Source organism: Oryctolagus cuniculus, chromosome 4 (genome assembly GCF_964237555.1).
Source record: "Oryctolagus cuniculus chromosome 4, mOryCun1.1, whole genome shotgun sequence".
Classification (NCBI taxonomy): Eukaryota; Metazoa; Chordata; class Mammalia; order Lagomorpha; family Leporidae; genus Oryctolagus; species Oryctolagus cuniculus.
The window spans coordinates 105599129-105612030 of record NC_091435.1 but is presented as its reverse complement, the minus strand read 5'-3'; the positions used below and the strand labels follow the sequence as shown (position 1 = coordinate 105612030).

The window sequence follows — 12902 nt, the reverse complement described above, 5'->3', positions numbered from 1 at the left end:
GCCAGTGTCCCAAGGGGCCACTTAACCCCATTGTACCTTTATAACTGTCCCTCAAATTATTTCTTAATTTTATATATATTTGAGGGTGGAAATCAGTTACCTCTTCCATCCCCAGAAATTTATAAGTTCAGATTCACTCTACTAAATTTCCAAGTGGCAATTTCAATCTGAACTGGCCTTCTTATAGTATTTTGTCAAACTCAGGGTATGACAATCAAAGCATTCTGTTTTCCAATATTTTCCCCTTAGTATAAAAATTTGTTAGATACATAATCAGCCATCCACATCATTGAGATCAACAATTTTATAAAAATGGTTGCAGTCCTAGATCATGAGAAAAATTACAATTTCCAAAAACAATTTTCTTTCCTCCTGCTTCCCAGTCTATGCCAATGCAAGAAATTTGTTTTTTTCTTACAGTACTTCCAAAATTCTAGATACCAATTTTTGCTTTAATCAGGTGAGCTGTGAGGCAAAATCTATTGGCTACCACAATGGAAATTATTTTTTCCTTGTGCAGCCTGTCTAATGCAGGTAGGTAGGGAGCATTCTGCTCATTGTGCCATATAAAGATTCAGTGTGGAATAGATGCTATCTCAACAGGCACTTTCATTACCACTGCAACACGAATAAAGAAAAGGACAAATTGCCCGTCAAATACCTGGAGCAGAAACATTTTACTTCTATCCATATGGTATACCTGACACTTAATGCTCACACCAGTTTGGCCAAAACTAGATGTCCTAAGGCCACACCTAAGTTGCTTCCTATATCTGTACCTTATTGCTGCTTAGCCTTTTGTCTAAGATCAAGTGTAGTATCTGCTCTTATCAGTTTAATCTCTGTATCAAATTCTTAACTATTATAGCTATATTCAAGAGTTGACAATGGTGTGGCAGGTCCTTCTTCACTGATCTTCTATTTCCATAGTTTTCTGAACTATTCCACTGATTTTTATAAGACATTTTATCCATCCTAAATACACAAATAAGATATGAATAAAAATAACTCTGTAATAACAACATGCATTTTTTAAAGATTTATTTATTTGAAAATCAGAGCTACATAGACAGAAAAGAGACACACAGAGAGATCTTCCATTTGCTGGATCACTCTCCCGATGCCACAGTGGCTAGGGCTGAGCTAGGTGATGCCAGTAACCAGGAGTTTCATCCAGGCCCTCTGGCAGGGACCCAAGCACTTGGACCATCTTCTGATTTTCCCAGACTATTATCAGGGAGCTGGATCAGAAGTGGAGCAGCCAAGACATGAGCCATTACCCATATGGTATGCCAGCATTGCAGGCAGTGGCTTTACCTGCTATGCCACAATGCTAGACCTTACAGGCACTTTTGAATATTTTCCAATATATTTGTGTCTTTGTCTATGCAAGCTACTATAACTAGATGCTATCAACTCTGTGGCTTATGCATGAGAGAAATTCATATATAACAGGGAGTGGGAAGTCCAGAGTTAAGGTATCAGATCTAGCATCTCATGAGAACCCACTTGCTGAATTTTAAGTGGAAAGCTGTCTTACTCACTGTGTCCTCACATAGTAAAAGAGGTGAGGGATCTCTCTCAGGTCTGTTTCATAAGAGCACTCATTCTATTTATGAGGCTTCTTTCTTCATGATCTGATCACCTCCAAAAGACTCCCTTATTAACACCAATATTTTAGGGGTTAGAATTGCAACATTTGGCCAGCGCCGCGGCTCACTAGGCTAATCCTCCGCCTTGCGGTGCCAGCACCCTGGGTTCTAGTCCTGGTCGGGGCGCTGGATTCTGTCCCGGTTGCCCCACTTACACGCCAGCTCTCTGCTGTGGCCCAGGAGTGCAGTGGAGGATGGCCCACGTGCTTGGGCCCTGCACCCCATGGGAGACCAGGAGAAGCACCTGGATCCTGGCTTCAGATCAGCGCAGTGCGCCGGCCGCAGCGCGCCGGCTGCGGCAGCCATTGGAGGGTGAACCAATGGCAAAAGGAAGACCTTTCTCTCTGTCTCTCTCTCTCACTGTCCACTCTGCCTGTCAAAAATTTAAAAAAAATAAATAAATAAAAATAAAAAATAAAAGAATTGCAACATTTGAATTTTAGATGGACACAAAAATTACCTGTTGGATTGTATTCTTTAGCATACCTATGACCATATCATATATATTGTTCTGCTACTTTTTAATTTCTATTTTAATTTTGTTTTGGCAGTAAGCATGATTTCAAAACAGTGAAATGTTTTAATATCTGTTCATACCTCAGCATGTGCTTTTTCTTAGAGCATGTTCTATATACTCTTTAAAGGAGTACATATTCTGCAGTTGTTCAATACTGTGTTTTGTAAATGTTAGTTACATTGAGAGGATTCATAGTTTTTTTAAATTGTCTTTGATGATTTGTACTTCTATATTGTCTACTTGTTCCATCAATTACTGAGAAAAGTATTAGAATCTCCAACTTTGGGGATTTATTTATTTCATCATTTCTTTTCCTCCATTTTTGCTTCATGTATTTTAAGCATTGTTATGAGGTGTACTTGCTTTAGGATTCTTTTGTCTTCTTAATGAATTGACCCTTTTGTGATTATGAAATGACCCTCTTTAGGTCTAATGATCCTCCTTATCCTGAAATCAATTTTGTCTGACATTGATATGCCACTCCAGTTTTCAATGGCTTAGTGTTTGTATGGTGTGTCTTTTTCCATCCTTTTATGTTCTATTTCTCTTCATCATTGTATTTGTAGTGGAACTCTTATAGGTAACAAATAATTTGCCTTTATATCCAGTCTGATATGATTATATTAAGTATAATATATAACATGTAAATAGCACAATTATACTGCTATTTTGTTCTGTTTTCTTTTATCTCTTCTTTTGGATTAATAAATATTTCATTATCCCATCTCATCTCCTCTATTGCCTGTTTAACTCTTTCAGTTTGGTGGTTTTCTTTGTAGTGTTTCTACTACAGGTTACAATACCCATTCTTATTAAATCTTAGTCTTTAATTAAATTATGCCCACTACAGGCATAATGTAAGAAACTGTGGTAAAATTCAGTTTTCACTACTCCTATCCTTTGCAATGTTGTACTACAATACTTCTACACATTATAAACCTCAAAAACATATTGTTTCCACTTTAGTGTTGTTTTTTAATTTTTTAAAAATTTATTTGAAAGGTAGAGTTAGGAGGAGAGACAGAGAGAAAAATCTTCCATCCACTGTTTCACTCTCCCAATGGCCATAACAGCCAGGCCATTTTCCTCTGTTTTCCCAGGCCATTAGCAGGAAGCTGGATGGGAAGTGGAACAGCTGGGTCTCAAACCAGCATCCTTAAGGGATACCAGCATCACAGGCAGAGGCTTACCCTGTTATGCCACAACACTAGCCCCATCTACTTTCGTTTTAAATATTCTATGCCTTAGAGAATTTATGAAGATTAGTAAAAGATGATATTTATATTGATTGTATATTTATTATGTCTAGTATTCTTCGTTCCTTCCTGTATATCTGAATTTCCACCTAACATCAATTTCCTAAAGTTAAAAACATTTCTTTAGCATTTCTTTTTTTTTTTTTTTTTTTTTGGAAAATTGTGTTAGTAACAAATTCTTTCAGCTTCTATTTTCCTGAAGATAAATTAGTTTATTTTTATTTTCAAAATATGTTTTATTATACCATTAGATTTCTCAGTGAGACTTCCACTGATATCCCAGAGCGAGAAAGAAAGTTCGGAATTGCCCCTTGCTGTCAACTAAGGAAGTGCAAATATTGGGGCAGGCATTTGGTCTACCCATTAAGAAGCTGATTAGGATATCCAAGTCCCACATTAAAGTACCAGTGTTGTTGCTCCTGATTCTCTTTTCCTGCTATTGCATACCTTGGAGATAGCATTGATGACTCAAGTAATTGAGTTCCTGACACCCAATGGGGGAGACCCAGCTTCCAGTTTGAGCCTAGCACTGTCCATGGCCAGTGCCAGTTTTGAGGAGTGAACCAGCAGATGACAACTCTCTCTTTCTCTGTGTCTACCTCTCTTGTCTCTGTCTCTTCCTCTCAAATAAACAGCTAATAATTTTTAAAAATAGAAAAACCATAGAAAACAACTGTATTCGGATGGTAGACAATAAGCAGCATTAGAGAAAAGAGAAAGAAAAAGAGCAAATAAGGAAGTCTTATCTTAGCCTTGACTTTCACTGGGAATATATTTCCAGATTTTGGCACAAAAAAAGTCACACACAACAAGAATCCAATTGTCTCACCAAATTGAGGAGACACGGGTTGGAGATCAATGCAGTCAGAATTTTCTTGAAGTCAGAGCAGCAGCCACACAGAAACTGAGTTTTTTGTTTCTTTTCTTTTCTTTTTTTAAGATTTATTTATTTATTTGAAAGGCAGAGTTATAGAGAGGCAGAGGCAGAGAAAGAGAGAGAGAGAGATCTTCCTTCCCCTGGCTACAAAGGTTGGAGCTGTGCCGATCCAAAGCCAGGAGCCAGGAGCTTCTTCCAGGTCTCCCATGTGGATGCAGGGGCCCAAGGACTCGGGCCATCTTCCACTGCTTCGCCAGGCCATAGCAGAGAACTGGATTGGAAGTGGAACAGCCAGGAGTTCAATAGGCACCCATATGGGATGTCACCATTGCAGCCAGTCCCTGAAACTGAGTTTTCACAATCTAATGGGGTTCCTCTCTTCTAAGATTCAAGTCCTTCCAGTTTCTGTCTGATTTTGATTGCTTTTTAACATTCATGTTTGTAATGTTTTCCTAGAATTTATTATTGTTATCAGCACAAAAATGAGTCTGATATTTCTTTATTAATATAAGCCAGAATTCCTATGACTTTTCTCCTACAATACATCCTAGAGATAATTTACATCACTGGCACATGTCACAACTCATTTTCTTCACTGTCCACATAACATGCCATGACACACTTTAACCATTTTTCAAAGAAAGACATTTATAGGGTTTTACTATTAGAAATAATGCTATGATAAATGGTTGTATCAGTGTATCTTTTTTTTACTTTTTCTAAAAGTTTTAAACATTAGAATTACAAACAGAATTGCTGTGTTAAAGGGTTTAAATATTGGGGCCGGTGCCATGGCTCACCTAGCTAATCCTCCACCTGTGGCGCCAGCATCCTCTATGGGCACCGGGTTCTATTCCCAGTTGCTCCTCTTCCAGTCCAGCTCTCTGCTGTGGCCCAGGAGGACAGTGGAGGATGGCCCAAGTGGTTGGGCACCTGCACCTGTGTGGGAGATCAGGAGAAAGCACCTGGCTCCTGACTTCGGATGGGCACAGCGCTGGCTGTAGCGGCCATTTGGGGGTGAACCAACGGAAGGAAGACCTTTCTCTCTGTCTCTCTCTCTCTCATTGTCTAACTCTATCTGTCAAATAAATAAATAAAAAAGGGTATAAATATTAAACATTTTATAGATGTTTTCAAATAGCCTTTATCAAATTAAACTTTATAATACATATTTTTCTGTTTCATTGACTCCTCAAGAATTTCTTGTCAAAGTCCATTTTCACATATTAGGAATTAATTCATAATGTTATTTTACTTATGTATTTGTTTTACATTTATCTTCTTTATTTTATAATTTTTCTTGTCAGTGGTGGTGTTGATTGGCTTTCGCATCAATAAATTTATAATTTCAACATGAATTGAAAAACACTAAGAAAAAATTGAAAAGCACAAAAGAAAAAAATTTAAGTGAAAGAAATAAATATTCTTTTTATTTTATCTTAGGACATTTTCCTCCAAACATTTTTCATATGCACAACTTTTTTTAAAAAAAAGATTTATTTATTTATTTGAAAGTCAGAGTTAAATAGAGAGAGAAGGAGAGGCAGAGAGGGAGAGAGAAAGAGCTCTTTCATCCGTTGGTTCACTCCCCAATTGGCCTCAAAGGCCGGAGCTGTGCTGATTCGAAGCCAGGAGCCAGGAGCTTCTTCCAGGTCTCCCACACAAGTGCAGGGGCCCAACAACTTGAACCATCTTCCACTGCTTTCCCAGGCCATAGAAGAGAGCTGGATAGTAAGTGGAGCAGCCAGGACTCGAACCAGAGCGGGTCCCACAACTTTTGGTTTTAAGCAATTTGTTCACATTGTATATAAACTATTCTAATATACTTTTTACTTATTATTTCAGCATTTCTTCTATTATGTAATTAAATTAAATAAATTCTTCTTGCTTTTGATTATTTCAAATAACACTGCAGTGACTTTGTACAATTTCCTCATAATAGTTTTCCAGACATGAAATTACTCAAAGTCACATATTTAATAAACATTGCTAAATTGATTTCCAAAATGTTTGAACACTTTCATTCAAATTTTAACTACCATGCAAAATGCCCATTTCATTTCTATACTCTTGATTAATTTTTAAAATTTCCAGCAATTTCATGGACAAGTGGTTTCTCACTTTACAAATAAATTGTTTTATTAATTATAGAGTTGGACATTATTTTGTTAACCAGTTAATCTTCTTCTGTTGAAAATTATTAGCATCTTCCAGTCATTTACTTTTGGTCCTTACCACTACTTCTTTCATTCCCTAATATTCTGATGGTTTTCCTCATGTGTAAAAGATGTTATGAAATCATTTAGGCTTCATTAATTCTCTAATAATTATTCTAGCTGTCTACTAATGTCCATCTAACAAATTTGACTCTCATTTTCTCAGATTCCTCACTTCCAATAATTTCCACCTTCACTTCATTTTTGTGAGGTTCGCCTTCTGCCCCTGCCATCAATACAAAAGATTAAACTTTTACATTGTTGATTCCCTTCTAACACAGCCTCTCTCAGTGATGACCATAATCCTTGTCTTTACCTAATTTCCAACTGCTTGAAATCATCAACCTTCTCTGTCAAAATTCATCTGCAGTGTGTATTTAAAGTGCCTCTTATCTTCAGAATTACATTGACTACATGAACTATTTCTATAATCACCCTTTAGTTTAGACCCTTATCTCTATGGTGAATTTGTCTTCCATTACATTTGTATATTTTAAAAAAAGAAACTCGACCTAGCTCCGTTCACTTATCTTCCTTCTTTGATTAAACTTCGCTTTATGAGCACTGATAATGATTGGCATAATGACAAAGTGAAAGTCTTCTGCCTCAGTTGGACCTTCAGGACTTCCCAGGAATCCTGTCTATTTCCTCTGTTTACTTCTTGTCTCTGATTCTCAATAGTTACTACCACAGATTTTTTTTTTTTTTGCTTTCTTCAAACTAATCAGTGTTGCTTTCAAACATGATTCAGTCATCATTCTATAGAGCACTGTGACCAAATTCTCCACAACTTCCTACCACTATTTTTGTTTTGCTTTCTTTTTTTTTTTTTTACACTGGATTTCATAATGACATTTTTAATCAAGTAGAAAGGTATATTGTCACTAGATGCTCATTTTATTTCATATTTCTGCATGCTATAGTTTGCTGAGATTTTTTTAACTTTTATTTAATGAATATAAATTTCCAAAGTACGATTTATGGATTACAATGGCTTCCCCCACATACCGTCCCTCCCACCCACTACCATCCCCTTTCTCACTCCCTCTCCCCTTCCATTCACATCAAGATTCATTTTCGATTATCTTCATATATAGAAGATCAGCTTAGTATACATTAAGTAAGGATTTCAACAGTTTGCTCCCACACAGAAACATAAAGTGAAAAATAATAGATGATTTTTTTTAAATGATGATGAAATCAGATCAGACCTATTGTCATGTTTAATCCCAGTGAGAGTCAAGTTGGGAGTTGATAATTTCTTTCTTTCTTTTTTTTTTTTTTTTTTTTTTTTTTTACAGAGGATCAGTTTAGTATACATTAAGTAAAGATTTCAACAGTTTGCACCCCCATAGAAACACAAAGTGAAATATATTGTTTGAGTACTCGTTATAGCATTAAATCTCAATACACAGCACATTAAGGACAGAGATCCTACATGAGGAGTAAGTGCACAGTGACTCCTGTTGTTGACTTTACCAATTGACACTCCTGTCTATGGCATCAGTAGTCTCCCTATGCTCCAGTCATGAGTTTCCAAGGCTATGGAAGCCCTCTGAGTTCTCCGATTCTTATCTTGTTTAGACAAGGTCATAGTCAAAGTGGAGGTTCTCTCCTCCCTTCAGAGAAAGGTACCTCCTTCTTTGAAGACCTGTTCTTTCCACTGGGATCTCACTCGCAGAGATCTTTTGCCAGAGTGTCTTGGCTTTCCATGCCTGAAATACTCTCATGGGCTTTTCAGCCAGATCCGAATGCCTTTAGGGCTGATTCTGAGGCCAGAGTGCTATTTAGGACATCTGCCATTCTATGAGTCTGCTGAGTATCTCACTTCCCATGTTGGATCACTCTCCCCTTTATTTATTCCATCGGTTAGTGTTAGCAGGTACTAGACTCGTTTATGTGCTCCCTTTGACTCTTAGTCCTTTCATTATGATCAATTGTGAACTGAAATTGATCACTTGGACTAGTGAGATGGCATTGGTACATGCCACCTTGATGGGATTGAATTGGAATCCCCTGTTATGTTTTTAACTCTACCATTTGGGGCAAGTCAGCTTGAGCATGTCCCAAATTATACATCTCTTCCCTCTCTTATTCCCACTCTTATGTTTAACAGGGATCACATTTCAGTTAATTTTTAACACTTAAGAATAACTGTATTAATTACAGAATTAAACCAGTCATATTAAGTAGAACAGACAAAAAAACTACTAAGAGGGATAATGTATTAAGTTGTTCATTAACAGTCAGGGCTATGCTTGAAAGTCAGAGTTACACAGAGAGAGAAGGAGAGGCGGAAAGAGGTCTTCCATCTGCTGGTTCATTCTCTGATAGACTGTAACAGCTGGATATGCGCCAAAGCCAGGAGCCAGGAGGTTCTTCTGGGTGTCCCACATTGGTGCAGGGGCCCAAGGATTTGGGCTATCCTTCACTGCTTTCCCAGGCCACAGTAAAGAGCTGGATCAGAAGTGGAGCAGCCAGGACCCAAATTGATGCCCATATGGGATGCCAGCACTGCAGGCGGTGGCTTTACCTGCTATGCCACAGCGCCAGCCACTCCACTTTTATTTTATGCTCCCTGATTCTTCAATCTCCCCTGACACAATTAGAAACCTAACTGAAGTCAATGGTTCCCATCTTTGCTTTTCTGCTCTGTTTGCTCCCTCCATCTCACCACTTCTTCAATGTTTCCTGTGATCATTTTTGGTCAGCATTTAACTCTACTCATGTTTCTCTCATTTTAAAGAGATACGGGAAAGAAAGATCGAGAGGAAAAAAAATTCAAAGGAGGCAATCAAAGAGAATAAGAGGGAAGAGAAACTTTATCCAGGAGTCAACTAGCTAGTACAAGGAGTCATCAAACAGCTTATGGAAAATGAGTATTATCTTTCCATTCCATTTTTCCATTAGCTTTTTGAAGTATCTGCATATGTGGCAGACAGCAGGTTATGATAAACATTTGTGAAATAAGTGCTGAGGAGCATTAAATTACTATGTGGTAAACCTTGATGCATGATGTCAAAGAAAACTGAACCACCTTTCAGAATTCAAACAACGCTTTAATCAGGATGTATCTCACTTGACCTGACACTTCATCCTATATTCTAACATCACAGACCTCACACAGACAAAACAAAGTAGTATGCCATCCATGTTTTCCAATTACACAGTGTAATAAAAATATTTGCTTTTATCCTTTGGTTGAGTTCTGAAGAATTAAAACATGTAAATTAGTTTTGTTTTCTTATTACTTTATATACATAGAGTCTGCATGTGTTTGTATTTTATTTTGTTCATGTTTCACTGGAAGCAAATTTGAAATTTCAAAAATCCTAAAAACTTTAAGGGTAGTAATTAACATTTAAAATGTTAATATCCACAGAAATAGCATTTTCTGTAAATATTATTAAAATTATCAAATTACTCATTCCTATTATTTTGAAGAACTTAAGAACTTTATTCCTAGGGAAAGTGTTTGGAACAGAGCTAAGTGGCTTCCTGGAATACCCACGTCCCATATTAGAATGCCTGGTTCCAATTCTACCTCCTCTGCTTCTGATCCATCTTCCTGCTATTGTGCATCTAGGGAAGTAGCAGATGATGGCTAAAGTACTTGGGTCCCTGCCACCTACAAGGGAAATCCATATCGAGTTCTGGGTCCTTGGCTTTATCCTGACCCAGGCATTTTAGGAGTGACACATCAAATGGAAGAGCTCTCTCTATATATCTTTCAGTCTTTCTGTTTCTCTGCCTTTCAAATAAAATAAAAAAAAAAAAAAACAAATAAAACAATTTTAAAAAATTTTATTCCAATTTCTTTATGTCCAAATTGAAGAAAATTTAGATTAAATAATAGAAGCAAGAACCCTAAACTCACTCTATGTATGAATTCTTGTGAGACTTCAGATTACCTTTAAGAATAGATTCCTTAATTTTTTTCAAATATACATTAATAACTGAAATTCATTGTTTTATACACCAGATGTCACTGTTTCTCCATGCTAGTAAAATAGAGCAACAGATTTTGGCAGTAAAAAAAAAAACACAGTTTACCTGATATTTGTATTCTTGACTGTATACTCAACAGAAATGCGTACATGTGTAAACCAAAAAGCAAAACCAAAACTGTGTATAGTGGCTCTATCCATAATATCTCAAACTGGAAACTACCCTAATACTAATCAAGAGTAGAGAGGAGCATATGAGTATTCACACAATGGCATACAATGGAGCAATGAGAGTGAAAAAACTACAGCCACAAACAAATCTCGAAAGTGAGTTAAGTGGAAGAAGCCGGGTAGACAAGAGTATGTACTTTATAAGTATGTATGCTTTAAAAAGTCCAGAAACCTGCAAAATCACTGTATAGAATAGTAATGAGATTCTTGACAACCTATGAGGAGATTGTTAATGGGAGAAATCAAGAGGAGACTTCTGGGAGACTGGTCGCATTCCATCTCTTTAACTAGATAGTAAATATAGGCATTTATTCAACTTGTGAAAATACATTTAACTCTTTTTTATGATTTATACAATTTTTATATGTGTATGATAATTTAAAAGTTCAATAAAATCCATTCAAATATGAAAAATTAATTGAATCTAAGTTAATAATGCCCCTGAAGACTTACTCAAAATGTAATTCAAATTTGAAGTTTAAATAAATTGGATAACAGACAAGAGTTCCTAAGCTTTTCCCTAGACATGATTTCAAATCTCGGAATTTTTATTTAAAGATTTATTTATTTATTTGAAAGGCAGAGTTATACAGAGTGAGAAGGAGAGGCAGATAGAGAGAGAGAGAGAGAGAGAGAGAGAGAGAGGTCTTCCATTCATTGGTTCACTCCCCAGTTGGCCTCAATGGCAGAGCTGCGCTGATCCAAAGCCGGGAGCCAGGAGCCAGGAGCCAGGAGCCAGGAGCCTCCTCTGTGTTTCCCATGTGGGAGCAGGGGACCAAAGACTTGAGCAATCTTCCACTGCTTTCCCAGGCCACAGCAGAGAGCTGGATGGAAAGTGGAACAGCCCACTTTCAAACTGGTACCCATATGGGATGCTGGCACCGCAGGAGGCAGCTTTACATACCACGACACAGTGCCGGCCCCTGTTTTGTTAGAATTCCCATGGCTGCTCCTTCTTGTGATCCCAGGAAGATTTCTTCACACTGGCTCCCTCTCCACCCTACTGTGGGTGTTCACAGAATACACTATTACAGTGATCAGCTCAGTTCTCCACTAGTTCAACCACTTCCTCTGTGATGACTCTTTCCCTTCAGCACATAAACGTGTTCAAGGTTTCCCTATCTGCAAACAAAATATCCTTCTGTTCTTCTAAACTCTCTCTAGACAGAACTGCTATCATTTTCTTTTCAGAGCCAGGATTTCTTATCTCCATATCTTTATCTCTCAAGTATATCTCCCACAGTAACTTCATGAAAACTGTTCTCCCTATGATCATGAGATCTCTATTTTTCAATTAGTTTTTTTTTTTTTTTGCTATTTCTGTATAAACTATTGACACCTATTTCTTGGAAGAAACTAAGCTGTTTCAGTCATCATCGGTGCTTGCCTAATGGATAATGGGGAAAATATACATCTAATGCAAAAAATTTAGTCCTCTTTAATAAGAAATATCATTAGGTCTCATTTTCTGTAGGCAAAAATTTCTAGCTTCTCAGAAATTGATACCATCCTAAGCACCTCTCCAAGATTCCATCTAGGTACAAAGCCAGATTTTATTTCATGGTTTCTTCCTGGTGAGGAAGATTGATGGTTGGAGTGCCATTCTTCCACATAATGTACTTGTGCTATTTTTGTATTTTTCTCTTCTCTTGATAATATCTTGTTTGTCTGATTACTAACCCCCTTACTGGCATGTGTGGTTGAAGGCAGTGATTTCTCCATGACAGCAGTACTGCCCTCTGAAGGGTGGTTTGAAAACCTTGGCTTGAGAGACAGAGAAGGTAGTGTTCTTTGTCACAATGAGATGTTCCTGGTATCCACAGAGTAGAAGTCATGGCTCTTAGATGTCCTGCACAACCAAGAATTATCTCACTTATCATAAGAATTAAAACATCCCCCAAACTGTGAAGGACAAAGCTCTTTACAACTATCTGAACATGAAACCTAACTTTGTTTCATATGTTAAAAAAATAGATTTCTTGCAAGATTTAATAGACAATTACTGGAACATTCCCAAAAGGGTTCACCATTGCTGAAATTCACAAAAGCAATAGTATTTGTAATGTTTGCTGTGGCATTAAAACATGTCTCATCAGTTCACAATTATGGTTGCAATATTCATAGTGATTGCACACACAGGTGTAGACACTTATCCATTTCATTATCCATCCTAATAATTATAGTAATGGGATATTTACATACTAAA

At 37.1% G+C, this 12902-nt stretch overlaps 1 non-coding gene across 1 annotated transcript; it reads left to right on the top strand.

The window, feature by feature from the left end:
• The first annotated feature begins 782 nt into the window (after positions 1-782).
• Positions 783-971, top strand: LOC127483004 (U2 spliceosomal RNA). The gene has a single exon (XR_007908998.2). It is a non-coding gene; the product is annotated as a U2 spliceosomal RNA (small nuclear RNA).
• The last annotated feature ends 11931 nt before the right edge of the window (positions 972-12902 follow it).